The sequence below is a fragment of the Oryctolagus cuniculus genome, chromosome 3 (assembly GCF_964237555.1).
Source record: "Oryctolagus cuniculus chromosome 3, mOryCun1.1, whole genome shotgun sequence".
Taxonomy (NCBI): Eukaryota; Metazoa; Chordata; class Mammalia; order Lagomorpha; family Leporidae; genus Oryctolagus; species Oryctolagus cuniculus.
In genome coordinates, this window is record NC_091434.1 from 109,630,088 (window position 1) to 109,649,993 (window position 19,906).

A 19,906-nucleotide genomic window follows, 5' to 3' on the forward strand; every position below is an offset into this window, starting at 1 on the left:
TCTGGGGAAGGTGACCTGAGATGGTTTTGACCACGAAGAGGAAGCAGGAGAGCTTGAGGGACCGCGGACCATCAGTGGCTAGGGGTGCGATTACTGCCACGGCATGAGGTTGAGGTTCGGCTTTCTTGCTTCCCTACACGTCTTGTAGTTTCTCTAACTTTGGCTTGGCTTCCCAAATAATCTGATTTGCACGTTCTGGCTTTGTGTTTTCTTTGGCTATTTTTAGATCCTTTAATTCTGCTTTGCTGGCAGCTGCTCTTCCCCCAAACACTTGAAGAACTTCCAATCCCACAGTCAGAGGAGGCAGAGCCTGGGGGCTGGGAAGCCGCCTTCTTCCTGCCGTTTGGGACCGGCCTCAGGCGCGGCAGGGCACCCTCGGCCCACCGCAGGCCTCCTCCGCGGGAGCCTTCCAGCTGCGCCTTTCTCACGTGGTGCCGTGCTGGAGCTCAAGTCGGGGGACAGCGTGGTGAGCGTGGGCCCGCTCGCTCTTTCCGAAAATGTCTCCGACGCCACGGAAGGTAAGTATCTTTAAAGAGAAAGGCAGAGAGACCCACGCAGAGAGAGGGACAGACAAGTCTTCCATTTGCTGGTTCACCACCTGTCACCCGATGGCTGCAGTGACCAGAACCGAGCCAGACTGAAGCCGGAAGCCAGGAGCTCCACCATGTTGGGGGCTGGAACCAAGCATTTGGGCCATCTGCTGCTGCTTTCCCAGGCACATTAGCAGAGAGCTGGTCTGGAAGTGGAGCAGCCAGGACTTGAACTGGCGCTTATTTGGGATGCCAGTGTCACTGGTGGCAGCTTAACAGGCTGAGCCACAACGGCAGCCCCTAATGACATGGTTTTAAACTCAGCTGAGCTTTTAGTACTGCTTTCCAACCAATCTTTCAGCCATTCCTGGGCTATTTCTTCTCTAAATCCTAGCATGGCTAGTGATAGCCTGCGCTCAAAACCCAAACCCCAGCTTAGCCACTTCCTGCCTAAGTGACTGTAACCTCTCTGTTCCGTGACCCCCCCCACCCCTGTCACATGGGTCTGATGATAACGGTATTTACTCCCGGGTGTGAGGAGGCTAAAATGAGGAGTCAGGCACAGGCTGCTTGCTGCCGCTTGTTCCCAGCCTTTGTGGAGCTCCCCCAGCCCTGACAAGGCCTTCTCAGGCGACCACTGCTGTACTCGCCACCGTGAACACAGTGGCCTCTGCCACAGACGACCTCAGTTCCCTTCCACTTCACATATTCGTGTCTCGTGCATTTTTATCCTCTTCTTCCAATCATACAGGACAGGCGACCCTTCTATCCGCCCACGCTGATCCTTCACGCAGGGCTTGCTCCCCGCCCTTCCTGTCCACTGGGTCTGCATGGCCACAGTGTCCCTGTCCTTGTCACCGCTCTCAGGGCCACATTTCATAATTGCAAAGGAAGCGGTGAATCTAACACCCTCAAGGTGGAAACAAAAGCACAAATAAATAATGAGAAATGCTGGAGAATCCCACCTTCCCAGCTGCTTCTTCAGTCCCTTCTTGCCACTCATACAATGCGCTCTTTCTCGTTGTCAGTTTCATGACCCCCACTGCTCTGAGCCAGAGTCTTCAGGGGTCTCTCCTTTCCATGACAAGACTGCTCTCCAGCTGCTGGGCGCAGGAGTGCCCGGTCACCCACCTCGGTCTGGCTTCCCAGCCATCTCTGACTCCCAGGATGCCCTATGATCTCTGACCTTTGCCCGCACTCTTTTCCCTGCTGCTAAAACCCTGTTCAATAGTCAAGCTGTACCTTCAATGTTGTCTGTCTGATACGGCCTTCTTCTAACTGTCTCCCGCCAGCAATGATTGCTTCCTGTGTGTGACTCTGCACCCGGCTGAAATCTCTAATCACGTCCTAACACCTGGGCAGGTTCAGAGTCACACAATTCTCTAGATTCATGAAATTTGGCTGCTGTTGGGCCATTGCCTCTGGCTTGGCACTCCTGGGAATGACCGAAATACAGCGGAGAGCTCTCTCCCACTGTTGCCTGAATAGGAATTTAATTTACATTTGGAACTAGCGTATCATAAACAGCCCTGAATCCCAATTTGCAACCAGACCTGGGCACCTTTTCTGGTGTGTGTGTGTGTGTGTGTGTGTGTATTTGTATACATACGTTTTTTAAATCTGGTCATCAGTTGATAGACATTTAGGTTGATTCTCTATCTTAGCTATTATAAATTGAGCTGCTATAAACATGGGAGCACAGGTAACTTTTTCATAGACTTATTTCATTTCCTTTGGCTATGTTCCCAGGAGTGGGATGGAGTGGGTCATACGGTAGACCTATTTTTAAATTTCTGAGAAATCTCCATACTTTCCTCCATAATGACTGTACCAATTTACATTCCCACCGACAGTGTATTAGGGTACTTTTTCTCCACATCCTTGCCAGCGTTTGTTAGTTTTTAGCTTTTAGATAACAGCCACTCTAACTGGGGTTGGTGATACTCCAATGTGCCTTTTTTCATTTCCCTGATGTTTAGTGATCCTGAGCACTTTTTCCACACGTCAGTTAGCCCTTTGTATTTCCTCAAGAATGGACATCTCTAATTAAAGCCCCAGGAGATGCTAATAGTGCTGATCTGGGGACCACACTTTGAGAACTGGTGCCCTGGGCCTTGCTTTCCTATATGAATGTTCTCTTACATTTTCTCCCTATCTCTGTGGCTGTGGCCGCGGCCTTGGCCATGGTGGTTTCTTTGTTCATTAGCATTGGGACTGCTGAGTCCTGTGCATTTTAAATGTGTGTCTTGCTCCTTCCTGGCCCCCTTCCCCTTCCCTATTCTGCCTTTTATGAGCATCCAAAGGACAAGAGTCATGCATGTGGGTTTTTCATTCTCATTGTCGGCAACAACTGGCACACGCCAGGAACTTGAATAAGTACGAATGATTGAGTTGGATGCCAGGGTCTGGCCTGGCATTGAATTGTTTTTCTTTTTTTTTGGCAATGAGTTAAATACTTGCTACTCCGTTTTTATTGTTGGTGAAATGAAAGGAATGGTGCCTGACAACAGATATGAGTGAGAAAATGGGTCAGAAAAAAAGTCAGGCTGGGAGGGAGGTTAATTAATAACCAGTCTTCATCAATAATCTAGAAGCACTTTGGCTGCTGCTACTGACGTGTGTGGTGGCCGAACTGCCAGCAAGGAAGCAGGTGGCCTGTAGAGCTGTCCACAGCACAGAACCCATCCAGCTCGTGTTGTGTAAGTTTCCCCACGAGAAGACAGCGACCGCAGCCTCCGTGAGACTTTCCGTTTGGGTGGAGAAAAAAACAGGAACTGTGGGCCCTTCGCAGCTGCCCTGGCCTAGCGTGCCACCGGAGGTTAACATAAAGCCTGACTATAAAAAGTCCTGCTGCCTGTCCTCTCTAATGTAAAAAATGAATTCAACATTCAGAAGTTCTGAGAAAACCAAAGTATCCAGAAGGATATATTACCTATAATCTTCATGCCCAGAAAAATACCAGCATTTGCATGTCAAAGTATTTCCTTCCTTCCAGTATCCTTGTCTTTGGGTAATATGTTGTGGAGTTTTAGCCTTTATATATTCTGTGCTCCATCTTGAACAAGTCACCTAATGTTATGAACATTTTTCAATTATTTCCCAACCATCAAAAAGTATGACTGTTTATATCTACCTATATACTATATTTGGTTTTAATTGAAGGGTAGAGAAAGACACACACAGTGAGAAAGAGTTCCCACCTGCTGGTATACTCCCCAGATATCTGTAATGGCCAGAGGGGTGAAGGAATGCAATCCAACCCAGGTCTCTCATGTGGATGGCAGGGACCTGATTACTTCAACCATCATTGCTGCCTCCCAGAGTCTGTATTAGCAGGAAGCTGAAGTCAGGAGCTAGCGCTGGAACTTGAGCCCAGGCACTCCAGCATGGGACACTTGCATCTTAACCTGAGTCTTAATTGCCAGCCAATCACATGTCTGTAATCCCCACATTTTAATTACAAAAATAATTGTTCTAAGTAAGCCAAAGCAATCACAAGTGTATGCTATAGGAAGAAGAAAAATTTCTACTGAAGCTGACGTTGTAGCTGCCTCCTGCAGTGCCGAAATCCCATATGGGCGCTGGTTCTAGTCCCGGCTGCTCCTCTTCCAATCCAGTTTTCTGCTTATGGCCTGGGAAAGCAGCGGAAGATGGCCCAAGTGTTTGGGCCCCTGTACTCATGTGGGAGACCTGGAAAAAGCTCCTGGCTCCTGGCTCCTGGCTTCAGATCAGCTCCGCTCCAGCCTTTGCAGTCATTTGGGGAGTGAATCAGTGGATGGAACACCTCTCTGTAACTCTGCCTCTCAAATAAATAAATAAATCTTCAAAAAAGAATCTTCTCAACTTCCAGTCTACTCCCCAGCAACCCATACTTTTGAAAATATCTGCACATAGTAATTTAAATTTTTTTTAAAGATTTATTTATTTATTTGAAAGTCAGAGTTTTACAGAGAGAGAAAGAGGCAGAGAGAGAAAGAGAGGTCTTCTATCCACTGATTCACTCCCCAAATGGATGCAATGACCAGAGCTGTGCCAATCCGAAGCCAGGAGCCAGGAGCTTCTTCCAGGTCTCCCACCCGAGTGCAGGGACCCAAGGACTTGGGCTATCTTCTACTGCTTTCCTAGGCCATAGCAGAGAGCTGGGTTGGAAGTGGAGCAGCCGGGACTGGAACTGGTGCCCATATGGGATCCCGGCACTGCAGGCAGCGGCTTTAAGACCTGCTATGCCACAGTACTGGCCCCAGTAATTTAAATTTAAAAGCAAACAAATTGGCTTACATTATTCTGTTGTTTTTCCTAAAAAGATTCAACATTTTACGGGCACTTTTGTGTTAGTTTCTAAAAATAGCCAAAGTAGGATTTCTCATAGTTTTTCAATATTTGTTATTGAACATTTATTGTTTGCCAGTTTTTACACTCTAAAAGATGCTGAAATGAACACTCTAAAATATGCCTTTGGGGCTGGTGCTGCAGCATAGCAGGTAAAGCCACTGCCTGCAAAGTCAGCATCCCATATGGGGAGGGATTCAAGTCCCGGCTGCCCCACTTCCGATCCAGCTCTCTGCTGTGGCCTGGGAAAGCAGTGGAAGATGGCCTAAGTCCTTGGGCCCCTGCACCTGTGTGGGAGACCTGGAAGAAGTCTGCAGCCACTTGGGGAGTGAATGAGCGGATGGAAGACACTTCTCCTTCTCTGGCTCTACCTCTCTCTGTAACTCTGCCTTTCAAACAAATAAATAAATCTTTAAAAACACAACATGCTTTTATCTCTAAGAAGTCAGCTACTGGCTCTTGGATGACAGGGACCAGCATCAAGAGTTCAGGGCTTGCGGCTCTGGTCCCACTTTGTCTCCTCTCTCTGCCTCTCTCTCTTTTAGTCTCTCAAGCTGCTTTGAAGTTGGGTGCAGCGTGCAGCATGGGTCACTGAGACCCAGGTCCCTCTGCTCACGGCTCAGTGGGGCCCTTTTCTACAGGAAGGAGAAGTTTTGAGGACCAAGTTGTAGCCATGACCTGGAGGGGCAGAGGATCCCCACCATCCACAACTGTGAGCACCCAGGTTCAGCGGCGGGCAGGGACGGAAGAATCGCTCCTTCTCCCTCAGAAGCCAGACTCTGCCGTCTCCACCTCTGCACCTGAGCCGCAAACAGCAGCTCATTGTCAGGGTGGGGCAAAGCAGAGGACGGTGTCAGTGGCCTCCTGGAGAGGTCAGCTCAGCCGAGTACAAAGAGAAAGCGACAGAACCTCCAATGGCATGACCAAAGGCGCCTGGGAAGGGGCTCACACAGCTTCCCTGGGTGAGAGTAGGGGTAGGTGTCATTTCCCACGACAGGAAACTGTGCTGTTTGGGGAACAGCTGGAGAAGGTTCACAGTTCACTGAGAATTAGCAGAAAAATCACATCCTTCCCAGATGTGCAGAGATAAGGCAGGAATTTTGGGTCTTTGAGAAGCACAGCTAGTGTCTGACTGTCTCGGGCCAGGGGCGAAGTTCAAGGGTCTTGACAGCCAAGTCTCATTTCCTTGAGCATTTCGTGCTCTGTCGCTGTCGTTGTATAAAACCCTCTCTGAGATGGTGCAACAGGGGAAAGCGTTAGTTTACAAGATGAGACTATGAAGGGGTGAGGGCTACTTTTTCAGACACAGCTGGGCCTTCACACTGGCAGGTGTCCATGATTAGAGCTCATTAAAGGCTCCTGGCTCTAGTGCCTGGTAGTCACAGTCACTAACCCTCTGGGCTAGATATGTGTATCCATCAGGATTCAACAAGAGATGCAGAAATGGAAACCCATATATATGAAGGGTCTTCAATAAGTTCATGAGGAGTGAGCGTTGTGGCACAATGGGTTAAGTCACTCTTTGGGATACCCACAGCCCCTAATAGAGTGCCAGTTCGAGTCCTGGCTTCTCCACTTCCATCCAACTCCCTGCTGATGTGCCTGGGAGGCAGCAGATGATGGCTTGAGTACTTGAGTTCCTGCCACCCATCTGGGAGACCTGGATGGATGTGCTGGCTCCTGGTTTCAGCCTGGCCCATCCTTGGTTGCTGCAGCCATCTAGGGAGTGAACAAGCCAATGGAAGATTTCCCTTTCTCTCTGTTATTCTGCATTTCAAATACATCTTGTAAAGGTTATAACAGATGTTTATTATGAAAAACTGTTCATAGGTTTCAGTTTTTTTGCACCAAAATACACTTCCTGTAATTCCATTTTTCCATGAACTTCTTGAAGTACTTACATACTTGCAAGTGTGTTTGTCAAATTCTTGCACCCAAATTATATGTGTGCTATATATAATATTTAATATTACTCTATTTGTATTATACATTTACTTCTCTTAAAAGATTTATTTATTTATTTGAAAGGCAGAGCTACAGAGAGACAGAGGCAGAAGGAGAGAGAGAGAAGTCTTCCAGCTGCTGATTGATTACCCAGATGGCTGCAATGGCCAGAGCTGTGCCAGTCCAAAACCAGGAGCCAGGAGCTTCCTCTGGGTCTCCCACACAGGTGCAGGGGCCCAAGGACTTGGGCCATCTTCCACTGCTTTCCCAGGCCACAGCAGAGAGCCAGATCGGAAGTGGAGCAGCCAGGACTCGAACCAGTGTCCACATGAGATGCCAGCACTGCAGGCTGCAGCCCTACCTGAGCTCCTAGGGTAATGTCAAATCTTTTCAACCAATTTGTATGTATAATTTATTATTATTAAATATTTATAAATGAAGACAATTCTCATGACGTATTGGTGAAGTCAAGTCACTGCTACACGAAATACATGTACTGTTTCTGTGCGTGTAAAGCACAAGAGAGCAAGGACGAGCTGGAGCCCATGAGGAGGAGTGAAACGCCCGTCTGTGCTCACTGCCTCGGCTTGGTGGTATGGACAACCTGCAGAAGCTGAGCCCCTCATTAACAAATGAAACACACCTGGTCAGAAGCGGCTACAGTCGAAGAAGGATCTTGGAGAAGGAGGGGCAGTCACAGAACCAACCACTGCCCTACACGAGGAGCTGAGCCGGCAGCTACGTGAGAACACGTGTGAACTAAGGAACACCTGCCGCCTCCATTCTGCCCACAGGAACCTCTCTGTGGATGGCTCTGACCAGAGACAGACAGAAAAGGAAACTCTCAGAAGTGTGGTTCAGCCTAAAGGGGGACATATTACAAAGTCGCTGTACTCCTCTTCCTGAACACTTGTCACTGAAATGCACCTGTCAAATCCAAACTTAGTCTCCAGATAATGTGAACAAGTCATGCTTCCCTAACATGATACAGCTATGTGGTGTATAAACGGCCACATTCGCACTCTCTAAACGAACACACAGGGTCCTCTTCCATCTAGAATCGTTCTTTCTTCTCCTAAGAGATTCACACACTCCTTTAATGACCTCAGCCTGAAATTCTGAGCCACGAAGCTAACACTAATGAACACATTTTAGGTATAATAAGAGATAGGCAAAGAAATGTTTAAAATTCAACAAATACATATATAAGCTTCCATTTCAAAATACAGACTATTCATCACCGCTGTCTTACATGCAGCTAGTCACAGGGCCATAGCTGTTATTTCTAAGTACCACGCTTCACTGCACGTCCCACATTCCTGCTGCCTTTAACAAGTTCCTCAGCTGGTCACGGTTCCTTGCCTAGCCGGGGACTCAGGTTTACTGTTGCAGGTTTTGGGGCCATCAGTACCTCTGCCTCAGTTGGGCAGCTCAGTTTACATCACAGTCCATGGAACACTAAGAGATGTCCCAGAGTGTCTTCTGTATTCCATGCATAATCCTCCTTTCCTCGCTTGTGGGATAGCAGCCCCGTTTCCCCGCTAGGCAGGATTGAGGATCCTAGCCCGTGGAGCACCCTCCTTTTTCATCTGTTGATTCACTAGCACAATGAGCCCCAAACAGCCAGATAGAAATCTAAAATTCCAGTTCAATGGGATAATTGTTTCACAGTTAGTAAAGGGTTTCTCCCTTAAGAGCTATCTTAGCTTGTCATCTATACAGCAAAATATTTGAGGCAGCTGACCTAATAACGAGAAAGGGTTCAAGTCCATGACTGGGTGGCCCCCTTGGTTCAGTGTCTGATGATGGCAGTAGTGGGGGTTACATAGAGAGTTAAGTGGTGAGCCAGGAAGCAGAAAGAGAGAAAGACGCAGGGGGGCCCAAATCAGGCTTTATAGCCAACACTCCAGCGAGAATTACCTTCCATGGGCATGGCTCCAATTACCTAAAGACTTTCCTCTGGGCTCACCTCCTAAATACCGTAATTACATGGCATTTCCATCCCCTTAGAGCCATTAATTTAGAACTTTGGGGTCTAAACCTCTGTATGAGTTCAAACCACATGTTAAAGCCACTGGCCCCACAGAACCTAAAGCTGAAGGGAAACAAAATTTTGCTACTGGATTTCTAGGTATGATATTGAGTGGTGCTACTCCCATTTTCAGCACCTGTGGCTCCTGGCTAGGGGAGAAAGAGCCCTGTCCGCTGGGTGCTGATTTAGAGCACCTGCTGCATCTTGGAGGCTATTGCCCCACCCCTTCAATATTTTGCCACCTATGAAGCGCTGTTAAGGAGTTTCCCAAAGGACATTCCATCATCCAGCCAAGCCAGTCCTTTTAAGATGATAGGGAACATAACTGATGAGTTTCAGGAAGTCCAGGAACATAATAGATCCATTGTTGTCCTTTATTTTTATTAAGCAAGTTCCTTGTTTGGAAGTCTGTTTGCAATACAATGAAGGGAGGTAAGGCAGTCAGTTAAGTTCACAGATGGTAGAGTTGGAAGAAACATTGCAGGCAAGGAAGGCAAGACTTTGTCCAGAGTAAGTGGCTAAGAACAGAATATTCTCTCTTCCCCAATGGAAGTGGTCCAACGTAGTAATCTGTCACCTAGTCCTTATACAAAGTGAATGGTGCCATATTAAGGGCTCAGAGTTGATCTTTGCTGTTGGAAGATTGGCCACCTAGCAGTGGTTGCGAGCAGATTAGTACTGGTGGCTAGAATTCCATATTCCTGGGGCCAGCACTGTGGAAAAGCTGGTTAAGCTGCTGCCTGCAGCACTGACATCCCATATGGGCACCTGTTCAATTCCTGGCTGCTCCATTTCCAATCCAGCTCCCTGCTAATGTACCTGGGAAAGCAGTGATGGATGGCCCAAGTGGCTGGGCCCCTGCACCCAAGTGGGAGACCCAGAAGAGTCTGGCTCCTGGCTTTGGTCCAATCCAGCCCCGGCCATTGTGGCCATTTTGGGGGTGAAGCAATGGATAAAAGATATCTCTAAGTCTTTCAAATAAAAAATAAATAAAACTTAAAAGAACCCCATGTTCCTGAGCTACAGGGTACATGGTGCACATCCATTGGCCAATGACAGGAGTGGCTTGGGCAAAATGCTAACCAGCATCTACAGAATGGGTCATCCTCATCCTATCCACTTGATTGATTATTAAGTTCTCTGGTAGGACTACCTTTGGTGAGCATTTGTGCTTTAGTTACCACTATGTTCACTCCACTTACATCTGGGGAGGCCTTTCCTCACGCCCTTCCACCCAGACCTTGCCATTTATTTCCCAATCTTATTCCTTCTAAGTCTCCGACTATCCAGTCAAAACATCAGCTACAGCCCATGAAGCAGTTTAGGTCCGTACCATCTCTCCTTCTTGGCAAAATGAACAACATTCCCTGACCAAAGTGCTACCCAGTGGCAATATTTCCTTTCTTCACTGGCCTTCTGGCCCATTCCAGTGTGGGGTTCTAGTTGCAGCCGCCCTCTTTCATGCGGATTGTCATCGCTAACCCATTCCTGAAGGCTTTTTCTCTGCCTGTTAAATAAGTTTAAGGAATTTCCCCATGAGGTGGAAAGAGAGAAGGCAATGTAGCAGACGCAGGGGCCATGAGGATCTGGGCCACCTTCTCATACACTTGAGTCCTCAGGATCTTCCCAAGCCTGATTCACATATACCACTTCCACTAGGTGATGGGCTGCAGCTGTGAAGGATCCGTGAAGGATGACATTTATGGCTTGATAAGTCAGACAACCCCAAGTTCACAGTCAGTAGCTTAGTCCCAGGGCTCCAAGCCAGAAAAGATGGCTATTTCTCCAAAAGAGAGTCGTTATCTGGAGGGGATGACATAACTTTGCTCCCAAATCCTAAGGGTCTGCTCTATGATTCATGTATGATTCATGTTGCCCTTGGAAGCCTCCATGCGTCATTGCTATCAATCACTGACACTTCATGCATAAACATGTGACTTATATGGTCCAAGTGGCGGAGCAGCCTGGGATATCCTTCAAATCCTCTTGTTCTGCAACCCACTCCAAACCACCAGGTTTTTGAGTCGCTTGGAAAGTGAGCCCAGTGCAACAACGTATTCCTCACCTTGAATGAGATATCGCAAAATGCCTCGGAGAATGGAATTCCACAAATGGTTTTGTGGGGCTTATTTCTCTCCCACTGATGCAAACATTATCTCCCTGTGCCTAAAATAGTGACCACTATGTCCAGTCAGTGTAAGATCATCAACGTATAGGGCCAGAAGGAGGTCCCGTGAACGGGAAACTGGCCAAGTCTCTGCGGACTAGAGCATGGTGTAGAGATGAAGCTTCCCTAGCCTTGAAGTAGAATAGTTCAGTTCTGTCATTGGCCTTGCCAACTCAAAAAAAAACATGCTTTTGATGGTTTCATTAATAGATTTAGAGAAAAGGGCGTTTGCCAGATCAATAGACGCATATCAGGTGACAGAGGATATGTTGATTTGCTCCTACAACAAATTCCATCTGGTAGAGCAGCTGCAATTGAAGTCACCACCTGATTAAGTTTAAGGTAATTCACTGTCATTCTCCAAGCTCCATCTGTCTTCTACACAGGCCAACTCTATTAGACTGGTTGTATGGGGGATGTGGTGGGTAATCACCAGGCCTGTATCTTTCAAGTTCTTTGTGCTGACACTAATCTTTACTGTGTCTGCAGAAATGTGGTATGGTTTGCTCCTCGAGGTAGAGGAAGCACTAGTGGCTTGTGGAGCCACTATGTGGAGCTTCCATAGCAGTCCATGCTGCACAGGTTAGGGAACCGGTGTGGAGGTTCTGCTCGGTGTGTCTGTGCTAACTCTGCTCTCCAAAACTGCAGAGGAATGGCAGCAAGTTGATTTCAGAGCCTACTGGGATCACTGTGAGATGGAAATGAACCAAAGCTCTATTAGTCATTTGTCCTTCAGAAACGCCTGCTCTGGTGGGCTGCAGTTAACATTTCAGACATCCAGAACTGAGTGCAGATTTAGACCCAGTGTCTCATGATCCCTGAAAAGTCTGATTGCTTCTATTTCCCTGATGCGCATTTGGGTAAGTGCCCACTGAGCTTTTTAAAAAAGATAGGACAGCAGTACACAGGATCAATTTTTGAAGGAGATGAGGTTCCTTCTTCAAGAACTCACTTTCATCAAAGAAATATTACGTCATATCTCTTAATCAGCATGGCAGCTAACTTCCCCTTAACTACTTTACCCCATTATTGTCAGCTCATTTTTGCACTGAGGTGAGTAACCTGGGAGAGGATGCCAGTGTCGCTTGGATTTTGTCCCTGTGAGCAGAGCAGCTCCATCTCTAGCTTCCTCTTCGGTGCAGGGCCACTGCTTTATGAAACCTGTGAGTCCTGAAGGGACTGTTAGCACTTGGCCCATAGTAGGCTTGCAATAAATCGTTGGAATCCATTCTTACTGTTAGACCTAACCATAGGAGTGTAAAATCCACGTTCATCCTATTAGTTTGAATGCTTTCGAGAGTTTTTTTTTCTTTTAGTTTGTTAATCTCTCCCTATATAGCTTAACTTTTGTGTCATCAGCAAAGTAAATCTTTCCTGTCCCTTTGCTCTTCCTTCAGAGTTGAAATCGCAGAGCTGTTGTCTCTGGCATCTCCAGGCCCAGCCATGACTGGCTTACTCCTGGGCAAGACTCCAGGCAGGTGCACTTGCGTGGCGAGTGGTGTGTACCATCACCGACTTCGCTCTTCATCTCTACATGTAGCTTCCCGTGCATAAAGATCAACCTTCCATAATCACTCAGTGACTATGAGGTATGGACCTAGGGAGGAACCATCCAATGACCACTGGGTCCTGCATGTAGTATTTACTTGCTCGGTTTTAAAAATGTCTTCAGAAATACCACAATTCATTATAATTTTATAAATAAACAGGGGATAGTACAATACAAAAAATCCAGGGTAGTCCAGTGCTTTAAAGCCAAATGGTCTGCCTAAGGGCAATGTATCCAGTTTCTTGGTTTCCCCTGCTGTCAGATAGGAACTATTATGCCTGTCCCAAAGGTTGGCTGTGAGGATTAAAGGAACAAATGTTTTAAATCTCTTTGAACAGCTCTTGGCATAGTGTATGTGTGCTTAGTAAGTGTTTGCCCATTGAGGCGGGTGTTCTCAGTGTGCTGTGGTTATGTATTATCATGGTGGATGCTGGGGGCAGGGTACTGGGAACTGTGGGAACTGTATTTGCAACTTCATGGTGGTCTTTTGGTCTTTTTTTTTTGACAGGCAGAGTTAGACAGTGAGAGAGAAAGAAAGAGAAAGGTCTTCTTTTTCCGTTGCTTACCCCCCAGATGGTTGCTACGGCTGGTGCACTGCACCGATCTGAAGCCAGGAGCCAGGTGTTTCCTCCTGGTCTCCCATGCAGGTGCAGGGCCCAAGGACCTGGGCCATCCTCCACTGCACTCCAGGGCCACAGCAGAGAGCTGGACTGGAAGAGGAGCAACCGGGACAGAATCCGGCGCCCCGACCAGGACTAGAACCCAGGGTGCCGGTGCCGCAGGCAAAGGATTAGCCTAGTGAGCTGCGGCGCTGGCCTTCATGTGGGTCTTAAACTATTTCAAAAACACCATGTTACACAGAAAAGAATAAACCCAATGCGCACATCTCCCAGCTCCACAGCCTGCACCTGTTCTTAGATAGCCCTTCTCCATCATTAGGAAAACGTGTGTTTCCTGCAGGTGCTGCTCTGAACGGGGGGCTGTGTACTAGTTAGCTTTCTGTTCCTACAATGAAATACAAATATCTGGGGAAACTATCTGCATCCAGAGAAAAGGGTAATATAGCTCACAATTTTGGATGTTCAAGTCCAAGACTGGGCAGCCCCATTGGCGGGGCATCTGGTACACATGGCCGTTGGCCATGTGGAGAGCCGGGAGGCAGAGCAGGAGAGGCTGGGCATCTCAGCATTCATAATCACCCCTCTCACGAAAATTACATCCTGCGGTAGTGACCCCAGGACCTCCTGCGAGGTCCCTCAGCTAATCACCATCTTTGGATCAGGTTTCCACCCTCTTAGTATCATGACCTGAGGACGATGGGGTTCAAGCAAGTCTTGTTCACAGCATAGCTGGTCACGAGGTTAATCAAAACAAGAGTCTATCAAGATCCAACTGTTCATTAAAACAGCTTTAGCTACTTAGAAAGTAACTAATTAAGCTTTCAAGGAAGTGAAAACTTGGGTGTAAAATCCCCAAGGGGAAAGCTGTGAGGGATATCATTCTGTCTCTTTCAATTATTAACGGGGACTTCAGCAACGATTCCTCAGGAGTGTGTATGAGGTCAGGGTCATGGGTATACACATCTACCACGTTTGTCTTAGAAATCTCAAAGATGGGCCGGCGCCGTGGCTCAATAGGCTAATCCTCCACCTTGCGGCGCCGGCACACCGGGTTCTAGTCCCGGTTGGGGCGCCGGATTCTGTCCCGGTTGCCCCTCTTCCAGGCCAGCTCTCTGCTATGGCCAGGGAGTGCAGTGGAGGATGGCCCAGGTGCTTGGGCCCTGCACCCCATGGGAGACCAGGAAAAGCACCTGGCTCCTGGCTCCTGCCAGGATCAGCGCGGTGCGCCGGCTGCAGCGGCGGCCATTGGAGAGTGAACCAACGGCAAAAGGAAGACCTTTCTCTCTGTCTCTCTCTCACTGTCCACTCTGCCTGTCAAAAAAAAAAAAAAAAAAAAAAAAAAAAAAAAAAAAAAAAGAAATCTCAAAGATGACTTCCTTGTCACGTTCATGGTCCAAGTATCAGATAAAGTCCTGCAGAAGCACACGTGATGGATGCTGCAAGGGGACATCCAACAGTTCATGGAAAAGCAGCTTTACTTTTATTTTAAAATGTATGTACTTTTGGGGCTGGTGCTGTGGCTCAGCAGGTTGTGCCAGCGTCTGCTGAGTTGGCATCCCATATGGGCACAGTTTGCATTTGAGCCCCTCCACTTCCAATCCAGCTCCCCACTAACATGCCTGGGAAAGCAGCAGAAGATGGTCCAAGTGCTTGGGCCCCTGCACCCATGTGGGAGACCTGAATGAAGCTTCTGGCTCATGGCTTCGGCCAGGCCCTCCCAGGCCAGACCACTGTGGCCATTTGGAGAGTGAATCAGCAGATGGAAGAACTCTCTCACTCTCTGTCTCCTCTGACATCCTGTAACTCTGACTTACAAATAAAATTTAAAAATGTATTTGTTTATGAAGGGATTATCATTATATTCTTAGAATTGTATCAACAAAGCACACTGAATCTGTTAAAAACTAATTAAAAATTTTTAAAAATTACAATAAAAATATGTATTTGACACAGAGAGAGCAAGAGCGAGAGAGAGAGAGAAGCTTTCACACACTGGTTCACACCCCAAATGCCAGCCACAATCAGGGCTGGAGCCAAGCTGAAACTAGGAATCTGGAACTCCATCCGGGTCTTCCAGGTGGTGTGAGGGACTCAGGTAGTTGCCTCCCAGGGTGCACATTAACAGGGAGCTGGAACTAGGCACAGAGCTGGAATGCAAACCCAGGCATTCAGATATGAGAAATGGGTGTCCCAAGTTGTATATTAATCACTATTCTAAACACCTGCTCTGCATATAGTCTTCTAATTCAGTTTTATTTCAAGAACTTTCTGAAGCTCCCTCCTATAGTTTAATACATCAATCAAGTGAGAGAAGCACAAGGAAAATATCTGAGAATGCAATTTCTTTTCTTTTTTTTTTTTTTCTTTTGGACAGGCAGAGTTAGACAGTGAGAGAGAGAGAGAGACAGAGAGAAAGGTCTTCCTTTGCCATTGGTTCACCCTCCAATGGCCTCTGCAGTGGCGCGCTGCGGCCGGCGCACCGCACTGATCCAAAGCCAGGAGCCAGGTGCTTCTCCTGGTCTCCCATGTGGGTGCAGGGCCCTAGGACCTGGGCCATCCTCCACTGCACTCCCAGGCTACAGCAGAGAGCTGGCCTGGAAGAGGAGCAACAGGGACAGAATCTGGTGCCCTGACCAGGACTAGAACCCGGGGTGCTGGTGCCACAAGTGGAGGATTAGCCTAGTGAGCCACGGTGCTGGCCGAGAATGCAATCTTTAAGACATTAAGATGAAGGATACGTGCAGATTTCCTGTGGTTCTGGTAATTGTGCTAATCCAGCCAGGAGTGTGCAGACCTTGAGAACCCAAGCTGAGGCAGAAAGAGGAGTTTCCTGATTCTTCCCACTTAAACTCAAGCCAGTATCTCAGGGAAAATGGATTCTGACAAAAGCAAGCTCCTTGGGCATCCTTGAAGGTAGTGGGAAGAAAATTTCTCTCATAGAGGGAGTGGCATATGTGGTTCACAGACTAATGTTTAAGTCACAACAAAATTAATATTAGGGAAAAAATAAAAACTAGTTTGTAATTTTACCTAGAAAAGGTAAAGTGAAATAAAATCTCCTTGGGGAAGGCATTGTAGCACAGTGGTTAAGAGCCACTTGGTATGCCCACAACCTGTCAGAGTACCTGGGTTCGAGTCCCCACTCTGCTTCTGATCCAGCTTCCTGCTAGTGCGCACCCTGGGAAGCAGTTGGTGATGTGTCAACTATCTGTCTCCTTCATACTACCTGGAAGACCCGGATGGAGTCCCAGCTTCCTAGTTTCAGCTTGGCTCCAACCCTGGCTGTGGCTGGCATTTGGGATGTGAACCAGAAATTCATTCTCTCTCTCTCTCTCTCTCTCTCTCATCTTTTAAATAATAATTTAAAATAAAAAACAGAATCAGGATTAGAAAAGTCCATACTTCCAATCTGTAACACAATCACTGGGCAAGACAGCAATGGAGTATAGGAGGCTGAATTCCAATCACGTTAACCTGGGCCCTGTCTCCAAGCTGGAGAAGTAGCAAGAAGACCTACCAAGAATCTTTTACCTTATTTTCAGAACCAAGTGCTGCCCTGCCCATGCTGTATTGTGGGGACCCTCTGACAACCTCAGTTGTTAACATGGGACCCTTGCTGCCTCTTCCCTTTCAAATGGTGCCCCCCGACTCAAGCCAGGGGTCTGCATCCTGGAAATACAGGGACCCCTTCTCCAGCGGATGCTCCCTGCCAGAGTCCTTGTGCCTCCTCTCAGCGCCTGCAGTCTCTCCTGGACTGCTACCAGCTGATCTTTATGAGTGTACACTTAGGGCTACTAACATTTGAATTTCCATCACTCCTCTTGGCACCCCACTTTGGCATTTTGTTCCTATTTCTTACACACTCCCTTTTTTATTTCATAGATCCTTGTAAGCCATCTGCCAGCCTTTCTGGAGTGAGATGGCATATAAATACATATATACATGCATACATAAAATATACACTGATATTTGAGAAAGACATAGCAAGCACAAATGCATCCCTCAAGGTCATTGGTATTTAAGGGAATGAGGGGGAGAGAGAGCCATACTTTTCAAAGTTCCTACGTCAGTAATCTGATCCCTTCCTGGGTCCACTCCCAGGGACCCAGGTAATAGCAGAACCATGGTGGAGAGAAGACTTGCTCTGAGACCTCCTTCTATGGGGTCTCTGAATATTCTGATGTTCCCCCAACCATGGCTCAGAGCCACGTTTCTAGGTTTTCTCAGTTCTATTCCTGCATTTGGTCAGAAAGCAGCCCACTCTGCCAGATGAGCTCATCTCTCCTTGGAAATGCCATCCGCAAGCTATGAGGTAGTGTTATGGCCTTGGCTTTTAGGGAGAGCACAGAAGAAAAAGGCAGTTGAAGGGCATTTCTGAATCCTTTGCAAAGCCTTTGATGAAGCCATTGTCCATTACAAGAGCAAATGTCATTCAAATGAAGATTTCTCTGTACAATTCATTGTAAAAGAAAATAATAGAGGAAAATTTGACTCTAGAGGAAGACTTGAATTCTCCCTTTCTGTAGTTAAGAATTTCAGTGCCCAACACACTGTTATTTTTGTTTTCTTTTTCTTCCGGGGGATTCTGTTCAATCCAGCAAATACTGAGTGCTGGAGCCGGTTAGAGGTTATGGGACACTTATGCTCTACGAAATACAGGGCAAAATACTTAGCTATGATTTCTTTAGATTTGTTTTTTATAATGATCTCTCTTCAACAATTTTCTGAAAAGCTTAGCTCTCTAAATGTTTAAGTACCCTGTTGTATTTCTGCAGTGTTTTTCCAGGGGAAGACAGATTTCTGGAGCATTGTCTGTCTTGGTGTTTGCTCTGGGCTAGAAGCTGCCCTCTGTTTTTCTACTGTTCTACATCCCCTTCTCAGAGTGGGGGGTTGGCAGGGAATGTAAGGTCCCCTCCACTGGCACAGCTGATCATCTGCAGGTGAACACCTTCCCTGAGTTGGGCCAATCAGGTTTTACATACTGGAACCTGAGAAGTAAGTCAGGTGGTCTTGGGGGCAGAGGGCACCATTTGGAGTGATTGTGATGGAACTCATGGTCATGAGAAAGAGATGAGAATGATGTTCTCAAGAAGGAGAAAATCAAACTCTTAAACTAAACCTGCAGATAAAAGCTGAAGTGAAAGACTGTCGGGACCCGGGGAAGGAAGTGAGTCTGAAAAAGAAAGGGTGAGAAAAGTGCGGGGAGGCTACAAAGACTGTTTTGATTGTTTCTCTTTTCTCGGTGAAGTAAAAGGCAGGTTCTTGAGCTGTGGGTGGGAAACGGAATGGGTAGGCGAAGCGTGAAGAGAGAAGGAGTGAAGGAGTCATCATGGCTGGTAGGAGTGACACACAGCACTGCAGACCTACTGAAGGTTGCCGTCACCCGAGTTGCTTTCTTTGTCTCTGCCACTTACAGCTGTGTGGATGTGGAGCTGGCAAAAGTTGGATTTCACCAGGGCTGGGTTTTTGCCGACTGAGTATGACTGAGCAAGACTGAGCAAAGGAGTTTATTGTGTCTGCAAGGGACTGAACATAGTAATGGGCTCTGGAGTCTAATGAGGGAAGTTCAAGTACAAGTGGATGACGAAGTGATAGCATGTTAAAGATTCCAATGTGTCTAGGAATCACCAGCATTGGGATGCAGAGACAGCAAGCCAGATGGACAAACAGGCAGTGTTTGGTGAATGAGATGCGCGAATTACAAAATGTGGAGGGGTACAGTACATGGTAATGCCAAAGAAAAATGTGGGGTGAACAGAGGTCAGGTGGACTAGATAATTGGGGCTGAGATAATCAAGACATTGAAAGTAAAAAGTTCCTGGGGTTAACATCTATGTGAAGACGGAAATCAGTCTTGTGATGAGCAGTCTTGTGACAGCAGTGCTATCAGAGGGAGAAAGGGGAACCCGGGGAGAAACTGGGGAGAAACCCCAGGGGAGACTCCGACAAGGAGGAGCAATAGATGGCATTATATGGTGCATAAGATTCAAAGAAGACGCGCGCGCGCGCATGTGGGTAAGTGTATGTGTGTCTGTGTTCATGTTATAAAAGGTAAGACAAACACGCTCAATGAACCCAGAATACTTTTCCTCCGGGCACCACACTCAATGAGCGTTTCTCTCCACTCACAACAAACTGTCTAGTGTGCTAAGCTTGGTATCCTATGATTTCATTCAATTCTCACACTGTCTACCTGGAGTTGGCATCAGATCCCACCTGTTACGTTTTCAGTCCCACAAGTCTGCCCCAACCACAGATGTTGATTCTCAGTTCTAAGTTGTAATTCAGTCACTGGCTAATGCCCCAGTAGCTATAGCAGGTGCGCTGTGGCCGGTACGCTACACCAATCCAAAGCCAGGAGCCAGGTGCTTTCTCCTGGTCTCCCATGCAGGTGCAGGGCCCAAGCACTTGGGCCATCCTCCACTGCACTCCCAGGCCACAGCAGAGAGCTGGACTGGAAGAGGAGCAACAGGGATAGAATCTGGGGCCCCAATAGGGACTAGAACCCGGGGTGCCGGCCCCACAGGCGGAGGATTAGCCTAGTGAGCCGCCGCACCAGCCAAAAGGTCACCTTTTGTTTTATCTTAATACTAGGATCTCTGCCCCAGGAGCTTATGTCATCTTACAATAACATTTCAGTCTTTGTTCAAGCTTGTTTCTTAACCTGCACACAGTCCTACATGTGATGACAAGAACTAGTCCAGTTCCATATCCACTTCCCTCTGAAGTAGAAGA

General features: G+C 47.3%; 1 long non-coding RNA gene across 1 annotated transcript; it reads left to right on the plus strand.

Annotated features, from left to right (window-relative positions):
- The first annotated feature begins 304 nt into the window (after window positions 1–304).
- On the plus strand, window positions 305–9,831 carry LOC127491619 (uncharacterized). The gene is made up of 2 exons (XR_007920414.2): window positions 305–518; window positions 6,888–9,831. It is a non-coding gene; the product is annotated as an uncharacterized lncRNA (long non-coding RNA).
- The last annotated feature ends 10,075 nt before the right edge of the window (window positions 9,832–19,906 follow it).